The sequence below is a fragment of the Natrix helvetica genome, assembly GCF_964273705.1.
Source record: "Natrix helvetica genome assembly, chromosome: 2".
Classification (NCBI taxonomy): domain Eukaryota; kingdom Metazoa; phylum Chordata; class Lepidosauria; order Squamata; family Natricidae; genus Natrix; species Natrix helvetica.
Window position 1 is genome coordinate 66,753,687 of NC_138552.1, and position 13,158 is coordinate 66,766,844.

Below are 13,158 nucleotides of genomic sequence, written 5' to 3' on the forward strand. Positions count from 1 at the left end.
GAAATGAAGCAATTATTTATAAATAATTGTATATTATAGCATATAGTATACTATATATTATAAAATATAAATCTGCAAGGTGAGCTTCCACTGTTTTTGGATGTCCTCCTGACTTTGGTTCTGTTCTATTTATTCTACATTCGAATCTGATTTTATTGCTTTCGTTTTAAACTTCTGGAATTTTTAGTTCTGGAAAATCACTTATGGTGAAAAGTCTGATCCAGTAAAGGGCTTGTAAAGTCAGCATTAACTATTTGCTTTGGGCAGAAACGTCAGCTCCATTTAACTGCAATGTTTTTTAAAAGCAAAAAGCCAAAACTTCTTATTTTTATCATTTTTCAGTGTGAACAGTTGAAAACACAGCACATTTTCAAAAAGATTTCTTACGTGGTTTCCCTTAAATGCCAGTAAGCCTATTTGTATAATGAATAAAATAGAAGAGACATACTGTTGTTTATAAGAGAGAGAAAAATTCCTGAATGGTTAATTAAAAGTTCCATTTTATTTTCCCTATACACAAACTAGAATATTTATGTACAATCCGGATGTTATCATGTAGTATCTAAAGTTACACAATCTTTACACACATGGAGGTGCCATATCTGATTCTTACCACTGGGATCACCTCCAGTGTAAAGAATGCTTGGCATCTGATACGTCTTTGTAAATGTCAGTTAGCTGTAATTTAATGAGAAAAAAAAATGAAACAGGTTAATTCTCAGTGCTCGTCGTTCTTGCTTTAACCTTTGTGAAGAACTACAATGTTGCAAGTATTAATTGGATAAACCGTTTTGCGAGATTTTGCATTATAATGTTAGTTGCACAGATTTTGGAGACCTGCAGAACCAAAGGAATTCAAGGAGGGGTCAAAAAAGTAAAATGCCCCCCCACCCCCCCAATAATGACATCGAAGTCCAATCCCTTTTTTACATGAATTATAACCAATGAAGTTTAGAAACTTCTGGGAAGATGATTCTCTACCCATAATAAGGCACAGATCTTTCCATAATTGGACAGCTAACTAGCCCTTCCAGAGCTAACTGAATCCAATCAGCCACTAGGCAACCTCATTGCTTAATTCTTTGAAAGAAAATGGCAAATATTTATATTTATCACTCAAAACTCAGCTCAACTTGTCTCACTGTTTTCAGAGTGCTGCAATAAAGATGTAAGAGACTACAGCATCCATCCTGATGGTCTTTTGGACTCTTAACAGATCACATGATGTTAAAGGTTAAGGACTAAAGATGGAAGATACTTCCCAGAGTGTTAGATAAAAAGGGAAAATTGACCTCTTTTCCAATCTGTGAAGGTCATCAGTCCAAGAAGAGATGAAACCAGCATTATGTGAGCAGGTGATATAAATTTTGTCTTTGATGGCTAGATATTATCAATGTTAGCTTTTTCTGGATAGTTTCAATATTGTCCTGATACAAAAACATCATTTTGAGTCAAGACTTGCTACATCTCAGATGATAAAATGGAATGTAAAATTTTTGTTATTAAGGATAACGATATATTTGGATAGATAGGCTCACTTAAATTGAGCATTTGCAGAAAATTTAAAAATGTATATTTTGTCACAGGAAATCAATACCATTTGTGGCATTACTTTATATATATATACACATACCTAAAATATATTTTCAGAACTGTACTGCATTGTTTTGGAGGTTTGGCAGATGACATTCTCTATCTCAATTCTCACCGAGAAAGCTTTGTCAGAGAAAGAGTGTTTAATTTTCCAGATTTAAGTCTGGAAATTTTTTAAGCATATATTAATAGTGAATTCAATGGACGTTTTGTCCTTACATGGGAATCCAAACTAAAAACAGTGGAGATGTAAGTTATTGGAGAATCCATGTAGAATGTGGATGAAATATCTTAGATCAAATAATATGAATAAATGCTGTTATTTGAGGAGTTGCAGTCTAAGTATCATTTGTCACAGTGTGCAGATTGGCAGCATTTCAGTTAAACCGCTGTTTTTCATCAAGATATGAGCTAACCTTTCAAAATTTTAGACACCCGTAACAAGCAATAATTTGAAAATCCCTCAAAGGTATTTGGATAGTAGGGCTATGTCATGGATGCTGTAGGCCCCGATGTTCTTTTAGGAATGGCTGAATATGCACAGTCTAGGTGTCATGAAAAGGTTTCTGAATTATAAAAATTCATCCGTCAAGAATAATGAATTTTTCTAAGCTTAATCGCTTCAATCTATAGATGTATATCTGCACAGAACCCAGAGGGCAAAAGAGAATGCTAACTGTGCAGAGGCCACGCCAATTTTGCACATTTTGAATATGGGAAGGTTAGCAGTGCTCTAATTAAACTCTGATTAGCCAATGGAGTTGATCCAGACCATTTCAGCGGTGAAAGCATCGGTATTTTTTTTCCTTTGGCTGCCAGTTTATCAGAGGTAGGCAATTAAGAGCCAACACCTACAGCTTTTCCTCATTTGGAAAGCCTGAATCTCATGCCAGTCAAGCCATAGTGTCCCATTGTCCTTAGAACAATATTCCCCTCTAATCTCACTTCTAGCAATTTGCTTTTTCTTTCTGAGCAGATTTAGAAACAAAAAAACCCTGAATAAGCACGGAAGGGAGGGGGCAGGGAAGTGAAGGGTATGGCAGTGACCAGCCATGGAGTAAATACTGCTGGTCTACATGCATCTAATCCCATACCTAAAGTGGGAGTTTTCTCAGCCTATTCAGTTTTTTTTTCTTCATTTAACAAGCAGTGGATAAATAAACGTTGACTACATCCCTGCTTTGATTTAAAGGGAACTGGGAGGATCCAATTATATTTTCAGCAGGGAGGGAGACGTTGGAGGCTGCTTGGAAAAAAATGGGCAGACATTCCCTTTCTCAAAGAAAACACAATGTCCCCCATGTGAGACCCCTGTAATTATTGCTTCACTACAAATTGACAAGCTCAGAGGTGAGCTTTGCTTTTCTTGACTGCTTAAATACAATTATTACCTTTCTTCCACTTTTCAGGTTCCCAAACCTGGGTGCCTGTTGCTTTTGTTCACAAAGCCCCTAGATCTAAAAGAGAGATGGTGGGAGATTTAACTGGAAATCCACTCAATAGTATTGCGTTTACGGAACACAGAGTGATGCTTAGTCAAAAGCTGTTTATGGAAGGGATACCCAAATAGGCTACCTGCAATTCACGTTCAATCAGAAAAGCCTTGGCTTTGATGTACATCTCCAAAAATGAGGATCCATTATTGACATCTCAGCAGTAAAGAAGCTTTGGTGTGCTTGAGATCCTTACGGTCCTGTTTTTACTTTCTGGTTCGATATCCAACAACCAATATGATTTTCCCCTTTAATGAGATTGTTATTCTTGAGAGGTTCAAGATTCTTGATCACAATCAGTGGGTTAAATAGATTTGCAGGTTCTTCACACAAAAATCAAGGGTAGAAATGAAGATTAAAATGGCTTGCAAGAGGCATCTGCCATAAATGGGGGGGGGGTGCATTTTTTTTGTTCATAGTTACATTTTTTCCCCAGGTTGCTCAGAAACATTCCTTTCTCCTCCTCAGTTATCCAGCAGCTCCCCTATGGGCAATCTGTAATCAAACTGTCATCTTGTTGGAAAGGAAGGAAGGATTGCATGAACAAAACTATGTAGAATTGTGTTCAGTTGAAATTAAATATGTTAACTGAACCGATAAGGTTTACATAATTCATTATAACTTTTGAGTTACAAAGTGTGAGCTGCAAAGTCCCATAAAATAATGTCTTAAAAGCATTGGCTTCCCTTCACTTCCCAAGTTTTCCTGGATGTAGCCTTTATTTGTTGGTCTCCCTGCCATGGAAGGGTTAAGAAGCAGAAGGCTTTAAGAGCTTACTGCTGAGTGGGGCGGGTGGGGAAGGGGAAGGTTGATGTATTACCACTCTGAGAAACTCATTCTCCAGGGGCAGAGATTAATCAGCTCTGAGTTGAAGTGTGTATCTCTTTGGGCTGCTGTATTTCCTCAAGTGTTTTGACTGGGTATTTCTCAAGAGGAATTTTGGTATTCAGTGGGTGATACGTATTTCTCCAGGAGATTGTTTCACTTGATACTGAGCTTAACTCTTTTGACTATCCAGGATTGAACTGAAATCCACTTAATACCAAACATGGACAGACACTTTGAAAGGGGGAGTGAATGAAAGGGAGGGAGGAATAGCTAGTTCACGATCTGAATAAGGCCATTTATATCCAGCACAAGTCAGAGATGTTGCACTACTAAATAACAGAAGTATTTTCAGATGGCTATATCCAGAAATAATGATGTGGCTGATGGCCATATGTATAACAGGACTAGGGCCACATGCTTCACCAAAGCCTTTCCAGTTGTAAACACCTGTTGCAAAGCCAAGCTCCATGATTAGTAAGCCTCTGTGAAGAATCTGCTGTTGGACCAAACTATTTCAGGCAGAGAAGTGTTGGAACACATTGGATGGCTTCTTCCCATGGTTATAAACATAAACTCTGCCTATACAAAATTAGCATGTGTCAAATCCATTGCAATTTGACATAGAATTGTGTTAACAGCATGATAAACTTGGATTCATTCAGGTCATGCTGTAGGCCACATGTGGTCCCCAATCCATGCTATTCCCCCTCATTCCCAAGATCTCACTATTCCAGACATTCAAAAATCAAATACAGTATATATAACACCCCAAAACATTTTGGCCTGCTTATGTAAATACTGTAAAGTTTCCCCTAGCAATTTGATGATGATGTTATCCATTCAGTCATGTCTGACTCCTGATGGTTCTGTGGGCCAGGTCTCTCTCCACATCTTCTGATCTTGCACTTCTTTGAGTTGTTCTGTGCTTTGGCTACTGTCAGCTTTGATGGTGTCCAGCCACCGTGCTCTTCGGCAGCTGGTTTCTTTTCATACTACTAAGTCTTCCAAACATAATTGCTTTCTCCAGTGAATTCCTCCACATGACATGGCCAAAATAAATGAGATACAGTTTTGTGATTTTTATAGCAATAGCACTTAAGACTTATATATTGCTTCATAGTGCTTTTACAGCCCTCTTTAAGCGGTTTACGGAGTAAGCCTCTTGCCCCCAACAATCGGGGTCCTCATTTTATCTACCTCAGAAGGATGGAAGGCTGAATCAACCTTGAGCCTGTGAGATTTAAACTGCAAACTGCAGCTAGCAGTCAGCTGAAGTAGCCTGCAGTACTGCACTCTAACCACTGCGCCACCTTTTCTAGCAGTTTTTCACCAAATAAAACTGGTAATTCTACAGTTCTGAAGCATATGAGACATGCAAATCTTCCTCTCTCCAGTTATATTAGTATCAAGGTAGCTGGCATAGAAGCAAGGCAAGCTGTTAAGGCCAGATGGAAGAAAAAAGATACTGATGGACCTATAAGTACTGCAATGTCCTTTCAAAACAATATAATATATTGTAATTCTTTACAATATAAAGAAATAGGAAAGAAAATATGACATAAAATGCTTAATGACCGTCAACATCTTCATAAGTTCTCTTTTAGAGCAACCTTCCCTAATTTGGGGTTCCAGTTCTCAGTATTTCTAGGAAATATGGCCAATGGTGGAATAAGATTGGCCAAAATATATATTTATTAGTATAGTTTTATTGCTTTTAACCTTATAAACTGACCAGAGTTACCTTGTGGTAGGATGAATGGCAAAACATTCAAATAATAAATAAATAAATGTTGTTTTATTCTGTTTTCATTTTATAAATTTATAATAATCAAGCAATTGCTTTGTTGTTGGGAACTTGAAACATTCAACAAAAATCAGTTATCTTATCACTGTTTCACAATCATTTTGAGTTTTCATTTCTGCCCCACTCAATTTTTCTTTTTAAAAAAAAGGATAATAGACATAGCATTTATAGTAATTCTGAGGTATTCATTACTTGGAGGCATATTCCATAGTTTTGATCATTCAAGATTTTGTTTGCTAGAAAATGTTAGGAATGTAACTTCAGTTATACCTTCCTGTTATTCTACTCCATCCACACAATGACTTCATTTTATTTCTTAACTGTTACAGGAAACAAAATCCAACAAACATACCCATCTTTCAAAATGAAGTGATTGTTTTCAGTGATTTCCATAAAAGACTAAAATTGCAGAAAGACAATGAGGAAAGCACTCCAGTTAATATGGATGGTCTGTCCTGAATATTTTCTTCTCACAATAAACTCATTAAGAAGATAAAACTGAATTAAAGTAGATAAGTTGCCCAGAATCAACCAGAGACATGGTGGATAAAGAGTTGAACACATATAATCTTACTCCAGATCTATAAACATTACCTTTGACTTCCCCAACCTGCTATCTTTCCATAAGCTGGAATTATAACATACGTGGAATTCTAGGAGCTGCAGTTTGTCCACACCTGGAAATATCCAGTAAAGAAGGCTGCACTATTCTTTGTTGGTCTTTTCTTCTTCTCCCCCCACCCCAATCTTTTGTGCCATAGCCCTCTCTAATGAGGCTGCTATGATTAATAGTGGTTTACAAGAGTGAGTATATAGGTTCTTTCCACAAGTCAAGGACAGGTAGTTTGAAATATGTGATGTTTTTGCATGTCCCTACAATGCCATGGCTTGTTGGCGGTCTTGGAAAAGCAACCCGATTAACTTCTTAAGTTAATTGGCCTAGCTCATCATCCAAAGGAGACAATGTGAAGACAATTACACAGTACTTCCTCTGAAATTCAAGTTGGGGAGTAGCAGAGTTGTTATTCACTTACCTTCCCTACCGGTTTGCAAATGTGAGCACATGTACATGTGCTCAGCCTTTTGTGTGTGGCTTTTGGCTAATAAGGGGCCTAAATGGGATGCCATAGAGCCAGGGCAGGTGGGCGGGGCCATCCACGATTTCCGCTACCAGTTTGGGCAAACTGTAAACTGGTTCGAACCGGTAGTATCCCACCTCTGGGGAATAGAAAGACTTTCACCCTGGAGTGAAGTTGTTTCCCCAAACTTCCAGCTCCTGCCATTACCTCCCTCTTTTCAGCAGCCCAGGTACCACAATATCTTGGTGCTTCTCTTCTCAAATCCCTGGCTTTGTCATCTCTCTGCTCTGTGTCCTGCTCATATATATTTGCTTTGTAATTGTTCTTCCTTATGGACAGCAAACTAGGTGGTGCAATTTGAGGATAGGGACAACGTCCCTCTTTTTGAGCTTGCTTCCTTTTTTTTTTGAATTTGCTAATTCAATTTGAACTGAGAACTAATGGCAAGCTGATGAGAGCTAATTAGCTCGAAATAGATCTATCCTAGTCTCCCTTTATTTATTTATCAGTACAATTACAACACAAATATAAAAAGGCAACAGCAAAAATAAAAATATGGTTTTCTGCCTGCATGGTCTTTGTGATAGGCCGAAGGACAGAAAGAGGGAGTAGTGACCTTCCTCCCATATTTAGTCATACCAGGGGTTGTAACATAAATACATACATATATATATATAATATTATAATATTATAATATTATATGCATCCATCCAGCCGCGCCCGGGAGCTGTGGAGGCAGAAATGTTGTCGGCGCTCCCCAGTCGCTTTCGTGGCTTCGTCATCCGGGAGCGCCGACAACATTTCTGCCTCCGCAGCTCCCGGGCGCGGCCAGACGGATGTAGCCAGAGCGACGCCGAGGCGGTCCGGGCGGACGAAAGAGCGAGCAAGCGAGTAATGGAGGATCAGGCAACTGATCCTCGGTCGCTCGCCCGCCGGACTGCCTCGGCGCCACTTTGGCTACCTCTGTCCGTCCGCGCCCGTGAGCTGCGGAGGCAGAAATGTTGTCGGCGCTCCCGGATGACGAAGCCACGAAAGCGACTGGGGAATGAGAACCTTCCTGCCTCTGCTGGACTTGCGCAAAGTCCATCAGAGGCAGGAAGGTTCTCGTCGTTCCCCAGTCGCTTTCGAGGACTGCGGAGCGTGAGCCAGCGGAGCACGCTCAGGAAGGCGGGGAATGGGATCACGTGTGCTGGAGGCTGAGGCAGCCTCCGCCTCCAGCACACGTGGTCCCATTCCCCGCCTTCCTGATGACGTCACCAGCCTCACCAGCAGTAAACCTCACCGCACGTCACTGAGTTCCATTTACATAAAAAAATATTGTTAAGATCCTTTGTTTTTCAGATAATTTAATACACTTCATGGACATTATTGATACAAACTGCTTTTGTGTGTTACTCAAATTTAAAAAAATGTGTAAGGAATGTGGCACTTACAGCATTAATTCTTAGTATTTGACCTGTTACATAACATAATTTATGTTTTTCAATTAGGACACACTTAAGTGGCAGTTGCAGGATTAGATTATGACTGATAACTTTTATTCACAAAGTGTGCAAACTGTAGAAATAGGATCTGCACAGCACTACTTCCTCTAATATGCAAGGACTGACATAACTGCATTTACTCCAACCCCCTCAAACATCTCACATTCAGATATTAATTTCAGAGAGAAAGAGTCTAACATAATGTATCTTTCTGGAGATATTTTTTTAATGTATACAAATTTATACCCCCCCCCCCCAAACTGGGGAAAATTTGAAGCATTTGAGCCATGGTGGCACAGTGGTTAGAATGCAATACTGCAGGCTACTTCTGCTGAGTGCTGGCTGACTGCAATTTGGCAGTTTGAATCTCAACAGGCTCAAGGCTGACTCATCCTTCCATCCTTCCGAGGTGGGTAAAATGGGGACCCAGATTGTTGGGGGCAATATGTTGACTCTGTAAACTGCTTAGAGGGGGGGGTGAAGCGGTGTATAAGTCTAAGTGTAATTGATATTTACTTGCTGTCTGAAGTCATGCAAGTCCCTTAACTTGTCATCTCATTTGCTTAAATTAATTAAATTATTTTCCTTTTTTATTACTTAAAATGGAAACAAGCTCATCATTATAAGGCCAGAAAACAAACCAATAGAAATGATAATTTTGTGCTTATTTCATGTGTAAAAATATTCTTAGGCTATTCTTAAGTTTAGTAGAACTTAATTATTGGATGCTTAGTGCTAGTGACTTCTCAAAGACCAGCATTAGCTCTATGAAGGTAAAAGAAGGGGTTGACATCAGATGTGACTGCAAAGACTATTTATGTACCCTTCAGATGAAGTCTAAAGCTACATTGGGATCTCATCCAGGAAATGCAGATTTTTACATAGTGGTCCTTTCAAGGACTAACTAGGCTGCCACAATTGATTTTATGGGACAAACAGGACCACGTCCTACCTACTGTAGGTTTTAACTATTTAGGAGGCTAACATTAAAAAATAGCCTCTCAAATTTAAATCCAAATTAAGCAAATGATAGTCGACCATCAATTTATTTATTTATTCATTTATCATAATGTATACATAGTTGCCAAAATTAACAGGGAAATACCTAGTTTCCCTAAAGTCACTTTCAAATAAGTAAATCTAATGTACATTGGTTCACATGGCTGCTGTTATTCTTTGGATTTGTTATTTTTGGTCTTTACTCTATTATAATATATACTGTATGTTTATACTATATTGATAGTGAAAGTTTTCAGTAGAAGGCAGTTACTAATGTAGTAGTTTACTGAGTAGGAAAACTCCAGGGATGTAACTTCTCTACTATAGTGCATTTTTAAAGAAAACACCACAGAAAACATTATATTTTGCATCTGTTTACAAACTAAGCATTAACTGACCATTAATGCCCCAGGGCAGTGGTCGGCAAGCCACGGCTCGCGAGCCACATGTGGCTCTTTACACATTTTAATGCGGCTCTTGTGTGTGCCGGGCGCCCGCTCCCCTCCCTCCTCTCGGGCACTTCAAAACAAGCGCCCCTTTCCCTTTTTTCTTTTCGACCCACGTTGATTAGGGAGGATCCTGAAGTCGGGCGGGGACGAGAAGCGAGGAGGCAGAAAAAGAAACGGAGGCTAAGGAGCTTCCCCCCGCCCCCTCCCAGCAAAAATCTAACCGGGGAGCCGGGCGGGCAGTAGCAAATTAACCGATCATGCGGCGTGATCGACTAATTTGCTACTGCCCCCCCGGCTCCCTGGTTAGATTTTTGCTGGGAGGGGGCGGGGGGAAGCTCCTTAGCCTCCGTTTCTTTTTCTCCCTCCTCGCTTCCTGGGGCTCCACCAATGGGGGAGCAAGGCCCGCCCAGCGCCAGGCTTTGGGCTAACACAGAGGTCTGAAAAGTTGGCTGTTTTAAGACTGGTGGACTTCAATTCTCAGAATTCTGGGAGTTGAAGTCCACCAGTCTTAAGAGCCAATTTTGCAGATCCCTGGGCTAATATGATTGATGCCCTTGGTGGACTTCAATTCTCAGAATTCTGGGAGTTGAAGTCCACAAGTCTTCAAGCTGTCAGGTTTGAAGACCCCTTGGGGGTTTTTTTCCTAAAGGGTTAGGGATGCAAGGATCTTGTAACTTGACAGCTTTAAGACTTGCGTGCTTCAAATGCCAGAGTTTATTGAAACTAAAAACAGTGTACCATCCTATGTATTTTCGGTTTTAAAAATGTGGCTCTCAAAATAAATTTCAATCGTGGTTTTGGCGAGATTTGGCTCAGTTGAAAAAAAAAAGGTTGCTCACCACTGCCCCAGGGAATAATTTTCCCTATCAGTTTCTGGATGCACCCAACACCAAACATTAATTCTTTCAAAGAGCAATTCTACTCCACTTATGTTCTTTAGTCTCTCTTTTAATCTTGCAGATGTGAGAAGATCTTTCTTAGGTTCGTGGTGCTTCCACCTCCTCCTCCTCCTCCTCTTTTTCTTTCTTTCTTTCTTTCTTCTTCTTCTTCTTCTTCTTCTTCTTCTTCTTCTTCTTCTTCTTCTTCTCCTCCTCCTCCTCCTCCTCCTCCTCCTCCTCTTCCTCCTCCTCTTCCTCCTCCTCCTCCTCCTCCTTCCCCTCCTCCTTCTCCTTCTCCTGTAAAGTTTTTTTTTTTAATTTTGAATATACATGAATATAAATACATGAACAGTGAGACATCTGGGTATCATTCATTTGGATATAAGCATTAATGATACAGTAGTATTAATAATATTTGTTACTTAAATCATCCAACAAAAGGATTTGGGGCGAGTTCGCAGAGCCCTTGCATCCGATAGTGCCACAACATCAACCGGAAGTCCCAGATCAGTGCTTCTTATTGTGTTGATCTTCAGTTCCTTTAATTCCTAACAAGCATTATTTGGAATTTTGTCACTGACTCCAATAGAATTACAGGATACTAGTTAAGCAAGTCCTCTTAAGCATTCTTGCCCTTAGAATAACAAACACTGATAGCTCCTAGAAAAAGCCATAAATTGGATATATCTATATCTATATATCTATATATCTGTATAGTATATATGAATAACTGTAAGTATAGCATTTTTATTAAAACTGCATTTCCCAACAGGCATAACTAACTGGAGTTTATGACTATTCTTGACAGAAGTATTGGTTTAATGACAGCATTCGGTAATTTCTATATTTTTGGCTGTTTGGCAATCCACGTAAACTCTCCTTGGTTAAAATGTCTATAGCAACTTTTTTTTAAAGGGCATAACAGGAAAAAAATATAAATTATAGCATATTTTTGACGAATATTATTTCTTCCTTTGCATTTAATTGGTTATTCTTCTTTCCCTCAACAGTTTGGCTACCATAGAGTTAAAAACTGCAAACCCATGTCAACATGTTTCACTTCAAGGCATATATTGACATTATTCAGAAGTTCAGCATACAATCCAATGAGGTTTGCTCTCATTTTCATTTTCATGAACCAAGGATGCTAAACAATAATTTATGGGAGAGTCAAGAGTGACACATTCCTACTTTATAATAAATATGGGTGATTGTGTGAGTTACTCCCATTAAGTTTAATAGTAGCCACATGGTAAATTTCCTTCTGATTGCACCATGGCTCTCGGCCACCGTCTGATTGCACAAGACAGTATTTGGATGAAAGATCTTCTAACCAAAATTAAGTACCACAGGAAGTCGTGGGATTGACTAAGAACTCACATTTGGAGCACTGCTTAATGAGTCATCAGAGAATTTATGTTCCAGAATACAATGAAGATTTCTGGAATAAATAATGCTTGGAGCAGATGCTTAACTGGAGTCAAAACTTTCTTATTGTTTTAAAAAATTAAGACCAATCAATAAGGTTTTATTTGTATAAAAAGAGAAACAGATTTATGGGGCTATTCCTGAATTCCTGCACATTACACTAGCCTCTCCCAATCTGCTGGATATGAATTCTATCATTTGTAAACTGAGTTCATAGTGGAGACAAAATTGAGGATTGTTATTTTTAGATAAACAAGCAATTTTTAAAAAGGGAGTCCAGCTTTTACTGTCTCCTAGTTTGCCTCGTACTTCTTGCGGTACTTTTTTTTTTATTGTTTGAGAAATTACCCATGGCAATTCTGACAGTCTCAGTACTGCATCTTCATTAGACATGGAGGATGTTAATAAGGATGAGATATAATTGCAGCAATTTTCCACCCAGAAATACTGGTTTAGTGATTTTATAGAAAAATAAGTCTAGAACAGTTTCAGATTCCTCCCTCATACTTTCAAATTGGCTCTCGATAGGATCAGCCATATCCTGCTATTCTCAATACAAATCCACATTGATCAGCATTTTGGTCATCTTCATATAAAATATTATAAAATACAAAGGGTGATTAAGAAGAAGGGGAAGAAGAAATTACTAAACGGGTACATAAACAGAACAAATAAAAAGGTCTAAAAATAAAATATATACATTTTAGGACTAATTAAAAGTGGAAATTTAAATAACATAATACAAATATCTGGTATTGTAATGATAGATTGTACTTAATATGTATAATATACAACACTTTTAATAATTTATTCAAATATTAGATGATTAAAATACCATACTATAATCAAGTAATCTCTCAATGAATTTTATGACAAGGTGCTTGCCATAAAGATGATGATGATGATGATGATGATGATGATGATGATGATGATGATGATGATAATGATGATAATGATGATGATGATGATGATGATGATGATAATAATAACAACAACAACAACAACAACAAAGCTAGACACGACCGAGTTGCTAAATTAATCCACTGGTCATTATGTAAAAAATATGATTTACCTGTATCCAGAACGTCATGGGAACATAAAGTGGAAAAAGTTATAGAAAATG